The sequence below is a fragment of the Anomaloglossus baeobatrachus genome, chromosome 3 (assembly GCF_048569485.1).
Source record: "Anomaloglossus baeobatrachus isolate aAnoBae1 chromosome 3, aAnoBae1.hap1, whole genome shotgun sequence".
Lineage (NCBI taxonomy): Eukaryota > Metazoa > Chordata > Amphibia > Anura > Aromobatidae > Anomaloglossus > Anomaloglossus baeobatrachus.
In genome coordinates, this window is record NC_134355.1 from 183,183,885 (window position 1) to 183,195,054 (window position 11,170).

The window sequence follows — 11,170 nt, forward strand, 5'->3', positions numbered from 1 at the left end:
ATCTCACACACACACCACATCTCACACACAAACATCGGATCGCACACACAGTCAGATCGCACCCATAATCAGATCGCACACACAAACATCAGGTCACACGCAAACAACAAATCACACACACACATACACACACACAAACATCGGATCGCACACACATCGGATCGCATACACACTCACCTCATCCAGTGACACCGATCTCTTCTCGCCGGGAGAATCCTGAGAGGCAGTGCGGTGCAGCGCGACGAACAGGACTTGCGGCCGGACACGTGACTTGCTCTCATTTTCTGCTGCCGTAAGTGCTGGATGTGATGTGATGTGATGTGTCTGCAATCGGCTGTGTGTGTGTCTGCGATCAGCTGTGTGTGTCTGCGTTCGGATGTGTGTATCTGTGATCGGCTGTGTGTGTCTGCGATCGGATGTGTGTATCTGTGTTGGCTGTGCGTGCCTGCGATCTGCTGTGTGTATCTGTGATCGGCTGTGTGTGTCTGCGATCGGATGTGTGTATCTGTGATGGCTGTGCGTGCCTGCAATCTGCTGTGTGTGGTCTGCTGTGTATATCTGCGATCTGCTGTGTGTGTGTGCCTGCGATCGGCTGTGTGTATCTGTGATGGCTGTGCGTGCCTGCGATCTGCTGTGTGTGATCTGTGCTGTGTATATCTGCGATCTGCTGTGTGTATCTGTGATCGGCTGTGTGTATCTGTGATCGGCTGTGTGTGCCTGCGATCTGCTGTGTATATCTGTGATCTGCTGTGTGTCTGTGTGTGATCTGCGATCTTCTGTGTGTGTCAGCGTGTCAGCTAGCAGCAGGGTAGGACGGCGTGCAGCACCGACCAGAGATCACAGGAGGACCTGGGAACCACGCAGACGTCCTGGTCTCGTGAGTATGAGTCTCCTGGGAAGTGGGGGGGTCTGCTTTTTTGGGGGGTAAACTTACCCCCAACCGTGTTTCTCCAAGAATAAGATCTCCTCCAAAACTAAGCCCTAGCGCTTTTTTGGGGGGCAAAAAAAATATAAGGCAGTGTCTTATTTTTGGAAAAACAAAGTATTACACCTGACAGGTTCCCTTTAATACATCTGACTATCTTTGTGTGATGTTACTGCTTGTTGGTGCAGTTTTATTATAACATAATAGTATATTTTCTGTACTTATAATTTTGCAGAGTATATGTACATATAAAGATGATATTGTCTACTTCTTTCCATTAATATTTTATGAATAGTAAGCCAAAAAATACAGAAGTATTTTTTTTTTGGTGTAAGGTGAGAATATAACTTCCAGATGTGCTTAGTAAGTAATTTTCCAGATAAAGTACAGTAGCTCCAAAGCTTTCAACTAGGAAAGCTGAACAGCAGCACATCAAGTTGGTTTTCGGATTTGCTTTCCAAAAGCCTAATTTTGAAATTCCAAGAAAATGTATAAAGTGTCAGGTTTTACTTTTGTTTAACCCTTTAATTTTGCTACTTTAGAAATCAATTTCTTTTTAAAGCTTGGTATATCAAAAAGACTGTAAGTGACCAGAATCTGACCATCATTAAGTCAAAAAGAGAGTCTTAAGCCTGCTTTACACGCTGCAATGTATCTTACAATGTGTCAGCGGGGTCACGTCGTAAGTGATGCACATCCGGCATTGTAAGGTGCATTGCAGTGTGTGACAGGTACGTGTGATTGCGATTGAATGTTAAAACGTTCATCGCATAAACATCGTACCTTTCTCTAGAATTGCACGTCAGATTGTTCATCGTACCTGGGGCAGCACACTACAAATTAGCCCGTGACCAATCTGAGCCCATGCCTGGTAAAATAGGCAGATTATGACTAAGATGTATCACTTCAAAACGCGCCAACAATAACAGTCTTTTTTGTGGGTCGCTTTTCCTCCGATACCAGGAGGTTGAGATCAAGGCCCTGATATTTGGAAGTGAGGAAGGAGCGAAGGAGCAAACTAGTTACCACAGACAGGTTAATATAATATTAAAAGAAGAAATATATGAAGATGAATTAAAACACATGTGTAAAGATAACAGGCATTTAATCAAGGAGACAGCTTGACATGGATTTGATCCTGAAGAATGTGGCTTCTAAATCGTGCACATCACAATTCTTTTCCATAATGACAAATAAATTAGAGAGTGTGTTTCTGTAATATGAGTATATACATTTTAGCCAAACTGATTACATTGACGTGCACATAGTTTGGCACATGAGAATCAAGTACACATACTAAATTATAACAAGGGAAACCACTTAAGGCCCTGTGCGTACGCTGGGGATTTACCGCAGATTTAGCTGCGGATTTGCTGTGGAATTGCTATAGAAAATGTGTCTAACATTGCTGCAGTCATTCCCCAGCAAAACCTATGGATTTTAAAAAATTCTGTGCGCACACTGCGGTTTTTTTTATACCTGCGGATTTACCCGCGGATTTTCCGCTGCGGAATTAATGAGCATGTCACTTCTTTTCTGCAGGTACCTGCGCTTTTTGCCATAGATAATGGTAAAAATCAGCGGGGACCAACTTGCGGCAAATCCAAGGCAAATCCGCACAAAATCCACGGCAAACCGCGGTAAAACCGCATGCAGTTTTGGTGCAGTTTTTTACCGCGGGTGCGGGATTCTTTAAGAGGGTCCGGATTTGTCTTAAGAAAAAGGCACTTTCTAGTGCGCACATAGCCTAACACAGCACGATTTTTATGGATTCATTGCAATTCTTTAACATAAGAAACTGTATTAGTTATTGTAACTTTTAATAACTTCTGATGTATAAAAATAGATACCATATAGATGGTATACAGATGACAATACAGATAAAAAAAAGGTTTTTTTTCTGGATGAAAAATGGAACATTTCTATACGCTTGTGTGAGTTTAGCCTTACACTAACAGTGTACATCAGGAGTATCAAATGCATTTTCCCAAGGGCCACATCAGCATTATGTTTGCTTTCAAAGGTCCGCTTGCTATTGTAAGGACTTATGCAGAATGCAGATTTCCATGCAACATAGTACGAGCATGGACTGCAATTCACAAACTGTCATGGGGCTTTAAGACAGCTGTCCCTGGGTTGTACAAAAGCTGTCCCTGGATAGATGGGCTACGTGAGAGCTGTCACTGGGTAGATAAGCTATACATGAGCTGTCCCTGGATAGATGGGCAATGCGAAAGTTGTCCCTGGGTAGAAGGGTTGTACGAGAGCTGTCCCTGGGTATGTGGGTTATTTGAAAGCTGCCCTTGGAAAGATGGGCTATGCGAGTGCTGTCTCTGGGTAGATAGGCTATGTGTGAGCTGTCCCTGGTTAGAAGGGCTATGTGAAAGCTGTCCCTTTGTAGTGGGGCTGTATGAGAGCTGTCCCGGGGTTGTACGACTAAGTTTGCTGTCCTTAGGTTGTATGAATAAGAGCACTGTCCCTGGGTTATATGTAGAGCTAAGTGCGCTGTCACTAGGAGTGTAAATACCACTACAAGCTTCCACCTCAGCACACAGCCCATATCCAAACACAGACATCTGCAGAGCATTATAGACTCCCAAAATTGCACCACAGGCTTCCCCTAGCATTTTACACCCCCCCATCCACAAATCACACAAAGGCATATCCCAGCATTGCACAGCCCAAAACTCCCACTACAGGCATCTTCCAACATAATAGACCCCAAATCCCACCACATCTTTCCTTTCCAACATCACACATTACCTAAAATTCTACCACAGGCATCCACTCAGTATTGCATACCCCCCAAACTCCCATCACAGGCATCCCCACAGCATTATAGACCCTCAAAATCCCACTGCAGGCATCTCCCAGCATTATACACCCCCAAAAATGCCATCACAGTCATCCTCCAACATCGCACACCCCCTAAAATGCCACCACAGGCATCCCCAAGAATCACATAACCATTAAAATCTCAACAAAACATCCCACCTCCACATTGCACACACCTCAAATTTTACCACAGGCATCATAAACCCCTAAAATTCCACCACAGCCATAACACAGCATTATAGATGAAATCTCACCACAGGCATCCCCCAGCATTGCTCACCCCACAGGCATCCCCCAAAATCCCACCACAGGAGTCCTACAAGCATTGTACACCCCCAAATCTTATGACAGACATCCTTACAGCATTGCATACACACCCCCCAAATCCCAACACACGTATTCCCACAGCATATAGGTCCTTAACATCCCACCACAGGTATCCCCCCCTGCATTGTACACCCCACAAAACCCACCACAGACGTCATGCACAGCATTATGGACCCTCCTCAACCCCACCAGAGGCAGTCCACCCCAGCAGTATAGACCTCTCTAAACTCCACCACAGCAGTACACACACTAGTATTGACCCCACAAAACCCACCACCCTTTGCCATTTTTCACCTGCAACTTCTCATTGATGCAGGTAATGATGGCTAAAGATTCGTCATAACTCTCCAGAGTCCCTTGCCACTCTGTCAAATAACATGCTGTACTACGAACCAGAAGTGAGGCCAACAACATGTGACGGAAATGGCGTTAAACCTACCAGGAGTCCAAACATTCTAGCATGTACCATTTGTACAACCATGGCACCAGTTATTATACCTGGAGAGCAGGAGCCAACATTACTGGAACAACGTCGGTACCAGAGATGAGTATAGCTGATATCATTTTACAAGTGGGAAATATAGTGATGGAGAAGGGCATGTCCGAGTAGTGAACAAGTCCTTGAAGGCCTTTCATATATAATACTGTGTGGATATTCATGGGTAAATATGACACCTCTGTGTTACTGCAGTCTAAGGGGTACTTTGCACACTACGACATCGCAGGTGCGATGTCGGTGGGGTCAAATCGAAAGTGACGGACATCCAGCGTCGCTGTCGACATCGGAGTATGTGAATCATTTTTACTACGATTACCGAGCGCAAAAGCGTCGAAATCATATGATCGGTGTAGCGTCGGTCATTTCCATAATTTCGGAAGGACCGATGTTACGATGTTGTTCCTCGTTCCTGCGGCAGCACACATCGCTGTGTGTGAAGCCGCAGGAGCGAAGAACATCGCCTTACCTGCGTCCCGGCTGCAATGAGGAAGGAAGGAGGTGGGCGGGATGTTTACGTCCCGCTCATCTCCGCCCGCCTGCTTCTATTGGCCGCCTGCCGTGTGACGTCGCTGTGACCCGCCCCCTTAGGAAGGAGGCGGTTTGCCGGCCAGAGCGACGTCACAGGGCAGGTAAGTGCATGTGAAGCTGCCGTAGCGATGTTCGCTACGGCAGCTATCACAAGATATCGCAGCTGCGACGGGGGTAGGGACTATCGTGCTCGGCATCGCTACCATCGGCTTGCGATGTCGTAGTGTGCAAAGTACCCCTAAGATTAGGGTCTAGATTTCAATGTTTACAGCATAGCTTTATAAAATGAAATAGATGCTTAGCTATATAGCCTGAGCTTTCTTCAACCCATTTTTGCATGGTAATCCAAAGAACAGGTATATGCCTATCATTTTTGTACTCCATGTATATGTGAGGTTAAAAATAATGAAAGTAATGTATCCTTTTCCCAGTTAATTGCAAGAGATGGGAACCCTGGATAAATAATTACCCTTAATCCTGAACGGATTTTACTATTAGGCCCTACTCCCCCCACTTTTTTTTTTTTTTCCTTTCTTTCTTTCTTTCTTTCTTTTCACAGGATTGTTCTTTATAAATGTGTAATTTACATTATATTTTAACAACTATATATTCACAATTTATATAAATGTTCGCTCCCCTTTCCTTTTTCCTCCCCTACTTCCCTTGTTTTCCCAATAAAAGTTTACTTTCCAATTTCTCCCCTCCCATTCCTATACCTGTTACCTATATTGTTTTACTATATTTGTTTACAATGTATTCCTCAAATATTATAATGTATTCTCCTTATTCTTCCAATTAGCCATTTGTAATTCCTCTTTTAAAATAAAGCTTTTGGAAATGAAAAATAATGTAAGGCCATGTTCTCACATAGCAAAAAGACTGAGCTTTATCCCTCTGCTTTTAGTGGGGAGAAATCCTTTGTGTTTAAAGGGAACATGGGAAAATGCTATTAACCAGTTGATATGGGGTTAATCTGCAGGTTAATAGCATTCTGAACGTGCCCGACACCTGCACATTAAACTGTGCACATGGGCTGTGCACATTAAACACATTTCCGCTGCCAGAAGGAAATTAACTTTATTCCTTCTGTCAGCTCCAGTTATAGTCACGGGGGAGGTGGCGGTGTGTGTTTTGTCACCACCCTGTGTTTAGTCACATAGGTAACCACGCCCCCCACATTGACTGACAGCTGCTGTGCATTAGAACAAGCTGTTAGTCAGTGCAGGGGCCTGGTTATAGCGTCATTCACAGATAGGGCTCCATGAGCAAAGCACTGTAATGCGCAAGCGCGATGAAAGGTCAAAGAACGCCTACTCATGTGCACTACAATACTTTGATCTGCCTTAGGCCAGGCAGATCAAAGTGCACATGTGTAGGAGCACAATGGAGGCCTTAATGTAAATGACGTCGGATGTGTCATGCATGGGGCTGGCCAGGAGGATGGAGATCGCAGAAGACGGAGAAGACACCGGACTGGAGAGCAGCGACACCCATTGGACCGATCCACCCCTAGGGGAGTATAATAAAACTATTTTTTATGTTATACAGCACGGCCTGGGCTCTTATGTACAGCATTTAAGAATGATGTATATAACAACTCACTGGTAGTGACTGCAGCTTATAGAGTCCAAATCTGTTGATAGGTTTCCTTTAAAGAAGTTATTTAATACTAGAAGGTGGCCCGATTCTAATGTATTGGGTAGTCTAGAATGTGTATGTAGGTTATCAGATTGAATAATAAGGTAATGAATGGACTGGATGGGTTAGGTTTAATTTAGCATTCTTATAATTGTTTATTGGTTTTGAAATGACAAACAATGGAAGGAACAGTTTTAATAGATGAGTCTAATGTTTAATGATGTCCATGGTTTGTAATGAAAGAAGGACATGAACAGTGTAAAGTTAAGTAAAAATATGCTGTTACTGTGATGTGGCCCAATGCTGGTATGTGCCCCCATCGTGGTGCAGCCACAATCCTGATGCGTGCCCCCATCCTGCGGGGTAATGTGTGCGGGGGGCGGAGTGCGGGGGGGGGTGTAGCCGAGCAGGGCCATGGCTCTGTGGACGTCAGTGTCGGGGACTGCATGGCTGAGGACAGGTGACTATCCAGGTGTGTGTGTGTGTGTGTGTGTGTGTGTTCAGTGTATACATGCAGAGGGCGGAGTGCGGGGAAAGAGCCAGGCGGGGTAATGTGTGCGGGGGGCGGAGTGCGGGAGGGTGGAGCCGAGCGGGGCCATGGCACTGAGGACGTCAGTGCTGGGGACTGCATGGCTGGGGACAGGTGACTATTGGTGTGTGTGTGTGTATGTTCAGTATATACATGCGGAGGGCGGAGTGCAGGGGGTGGAGTCGAGTGGGGTAATGTGTGCGGGGGGAAGAGGCGAGCGGTGGGTATATGTCGGCTGGGATGCCGGTGTGGGCTCCCGGGGGTGCAGCACTCATCAGGGAGTCGGGGCAAGTGTCGGGTGTCGTCCTGTCGGCCCGTAGTTCGGGCTGTTCAGTTAGCTGAGCCGTTGGTAGCAGGCACTTTAGCGCGCGCGGTGTGGAGACAGTTGTCACTATAATGACGTCATTTTGGAGCAAGAGAGACAGACAGACAGAATAAGGCAATTATATATATAAATTATTAAAAAAAAATTAGCACCTAAAGTATTACTTATCGGAGTATAGTATACCACCTCAGGAATCAATTTCTCACAGTTTTAAATTTTAATTTATATACACATCTACAGAAGACAACTCAACAGTTATACACTGGATATCTTTTCAAAGAACATTGGCAGTTTGGATTATTAAAGGAATTGTCCACTACCCGGACAATGCCTGATTTGCCTTATTTCCCTTCTAGAATAATAACAGCCACTTCTCACCCCCAGTGGTTCCGCTATTCCAGTGACATCGGTGCCAGATCATCTGAGGCTCGCGAGATATTATTTCAAGAGAGCCCTTCAGCCAATCAGAGGCCACCAATGGGACACTTTACTCTCACTTTCTTTGGACGAAACTGACATCTGAAAGAATTTGAAAACTGCTGTTCTCTGACATATCACACGAGTCCTGGTGCCAATGTAGTAGGAACGGCGTCGGCCCCGGAGAAGAGTAGAGGATGTAATTGGGCTTTTATTGTTTTAGATAGGGGAATATAGTAATTGAGAAGAGGTTGTCTGAGTAGTGGATCTTCCCTTTAAAATTTGTCAGACAGGAGACTGCCCACAATCCACAGGTACATAAGATTATGAACAATAGAAATGCAACAACGCTTTCTAAATTCTACTAGGTTTTGCCTACTATTACAGAATTTTGTTGAAATCTAATGGTCAGGTTCACATTTACTGTGGCGCATGTTCCTCCACATATGTGAGGCAGTTAACCTATTACACCCTTCTTGTTTTATCTGCTTACTGATTATCATGCTGTCCTTGATGTAACAAGAACAAATTAATTTTTCACCCTGTAACATCCTGACGAATGTATACATGTACAAACCAGTCAATGTGACAAAGCAGAGGTGCAGTCAGATGTTCGGAGGAAGGACAAAAGAACAAACAGAACATTTAAGTAAAAAAGAGATCAATTTAATACTAAAAAGATAAAATTAAGCTAAGGATCTGTTCAGACCACATTTACGTTCACCTAGTTTAGTTTAGCAAATCCAAAAGTGCAGCAGCAGAATTTTTTTGCAGCGTTTGGAAAAATTCAAACAAAATGGAAACCATGCGGATCCCAACAATGGGGCTCTTCTGTTTAGTTTGCATCCACTATGTAACAGATCTGTTTTCCAAAAACAGATCCTTAAGTGCAGGTGTGAACAGAGCTTAACTGTAATTACTCATTGTAGCTTTGTCTAAATGGAAAATCGGTTACAACATGTAATTTTTAAGCCCAAAAACTACACACAAATTTGTGTTTTTAGAATTTTTTTCACAGAAGCAAATGTTTTCCTCTTGGGGCTATTGATATTATATGCTTACATTGTAACCATAAAACTAGAAAAACAACAGGTAATTTAAAATAATGAAGAAAACTACAACAAAAATGATAAAATGTTGACAATGGCAAAATATGAACAGTTTTAGATGCCATGATTGTAATTTGATACATTAATTGAAGAGCAAGAGATCTCCAGTAAAGTTGGCATTGAACTTTGGTAAGGATACCAACTTAGGTCTTACACAGAGGTGAAACTTTCCACATATCATCATAAATTATCGGCAGCACAGATGAAATCCTGACTTTTATTGTCAGTTTTCCACTCTCTCACCAGCGTAACTGACATTGGCAGCCGTTCAGCTTCACAACACAATAGGAACAGTCATCTGGCACATACACAGTTAGCAATCTCCACCATTGGCGAGGATGGGAACCCATTTATACTATCTAATTAAACGTTCATTTATTCTGACCAGTAAGGAATCTCGACATTCCCCTAACTGAAGCTAGCCCCCCTACTTCTCAAACTTTCTACGTGCCTAATTGGGATTTCCAGCCTCCACGTAAGTCACACTAAGATTGGCAAAATCCCATCAATTCAATCCATTTCACCATTTTACTAAATCCACAGCCATTGCATTGATTGCGCTTACAGTAAATCAGGCATCAATTCATCCAAAATCCTAAATAAAAATGTTCCTCAGACCTGATTGAATAATTTGGTCCTCTACACGTGTATCCTTAGGAGGGCACAATATGGGGCAAACAATAAAATCTATGAGGCTCGATGGAATAAATCGGGGTTGAAAAGGACATATAAAGACAAGTATAGCTAAATATTTACACATAAAAATGTATATTAAATAATACTGGAAAAAAAGAAGCAAAGTCTATACTGAATACAGATAAAGTAATGCATCACTGTCCAGATAGCTCCGACCAGCTCCTACTTTTGGCTAAATGTATGGAGCACCCATGTCCACCTATACAGCAGGAGTGAATGGCGCCTCTTCTCCAGCAGTCAGGCACAGCAGTCTCCCCCTGCAGCCCTTTAGGGCCAGATATAGGTTTCATCAGACCAGCCACAAAGTCAGATCCAGCCAGCCCTCAGCCATGCCACCGGCCGCACCAAGTCCTCCAGTGCCAAGCAAAGCCTTTATTACCTGCAAACCAGTCCTACTACACTGGTCAGACATGGGAAACCTCTCCTGTGCGGCCAATACTGCTCCTAATGCTGACAATGGATGAAATATATACATACATATATAAATATCTACACATATATGTAAACAATTATATATATATATATATGATATACATATATATATATATATATATATATACACACACAGTATATATTTCACACACACACACACATACATATATGTATATATCTATATATATATCTCTATATATATATATATACACACACACACACACACACAGCTGTATATACAAACACAAAAATGTGTGTGTGTGTAAAAAAAAAAATCTCACATCCTATATATACATAATCATACACAGCTGCATATGCTACGCACACTGTACATGGAGGACTGTATATATATATATATATATATATATATATATATATATGTATATACATATATACTGCAGATGTAGCAGTTGTTCCCACCTCACTATAGTGTCTCCCCAGTGGTCCCCGCTGCAATGGTTTCCTCAGGTCTCTCCTGCCTGTCCTGTGGAGAATGCGGAGGCAGAAGCTCCCTCTCACTTATATACTCCTCGGCTCTCCAGCTTTGCTGTCAATCAGCCCCATAAGGAAGCACTTTCAAGAAGTTAGAAAAAAAGCAAAAGCCGAGTGTGGAATGACATAATCCCCGTCATCGCTGACACTATTCCCTCCGTGCTGAGGTGATGGGAGCCGGCCCCTTCTGTGTGAGGAGGACATTCCCGGGCTGTGAGGAGGGGCGATGGCCACAGCCCAGGACGGCGGAGACTTCAGCTTTTGTGTGGAGCTGTACATAGTAATGGTGGCTGACTACAATTCACCTCAGGGCACTGACCGTGACAGAAGGGCTGGGGTTGGGGCTGGGGCTGAACTTGTCAGGGAGACACCGCATGGTGTGATATTATCCAATGAAGATGGACGTGTTTGTGTCCCA

At 43.7% G+C, this 11,170-nt stretch overlaps 1 protein-coding gene across 1 annotated transcript in view; it reads right to left on the reverse strand.

Annotated features, from left to right (window-relative positions):
- The window catches only part of THBS2 (thrombospondin 2), a 227,897-nt gene extending 216,968 nt beyond the window's left edge, over window positions 1-10,929 (reverse strand). Inside the window, exon 1 of the mRNA XM_075339620.1 lies at window positions 10,681-10,929. The gene's annotated coding sequence lies outside the window, so the exon portion shown is untranslated. The remainder of the gene's footprint in view (window positions 1-10,680) is intronic.
- Between the last annotated feature and the right edge of the window lie 241 nt (window positions 10,930-11,170).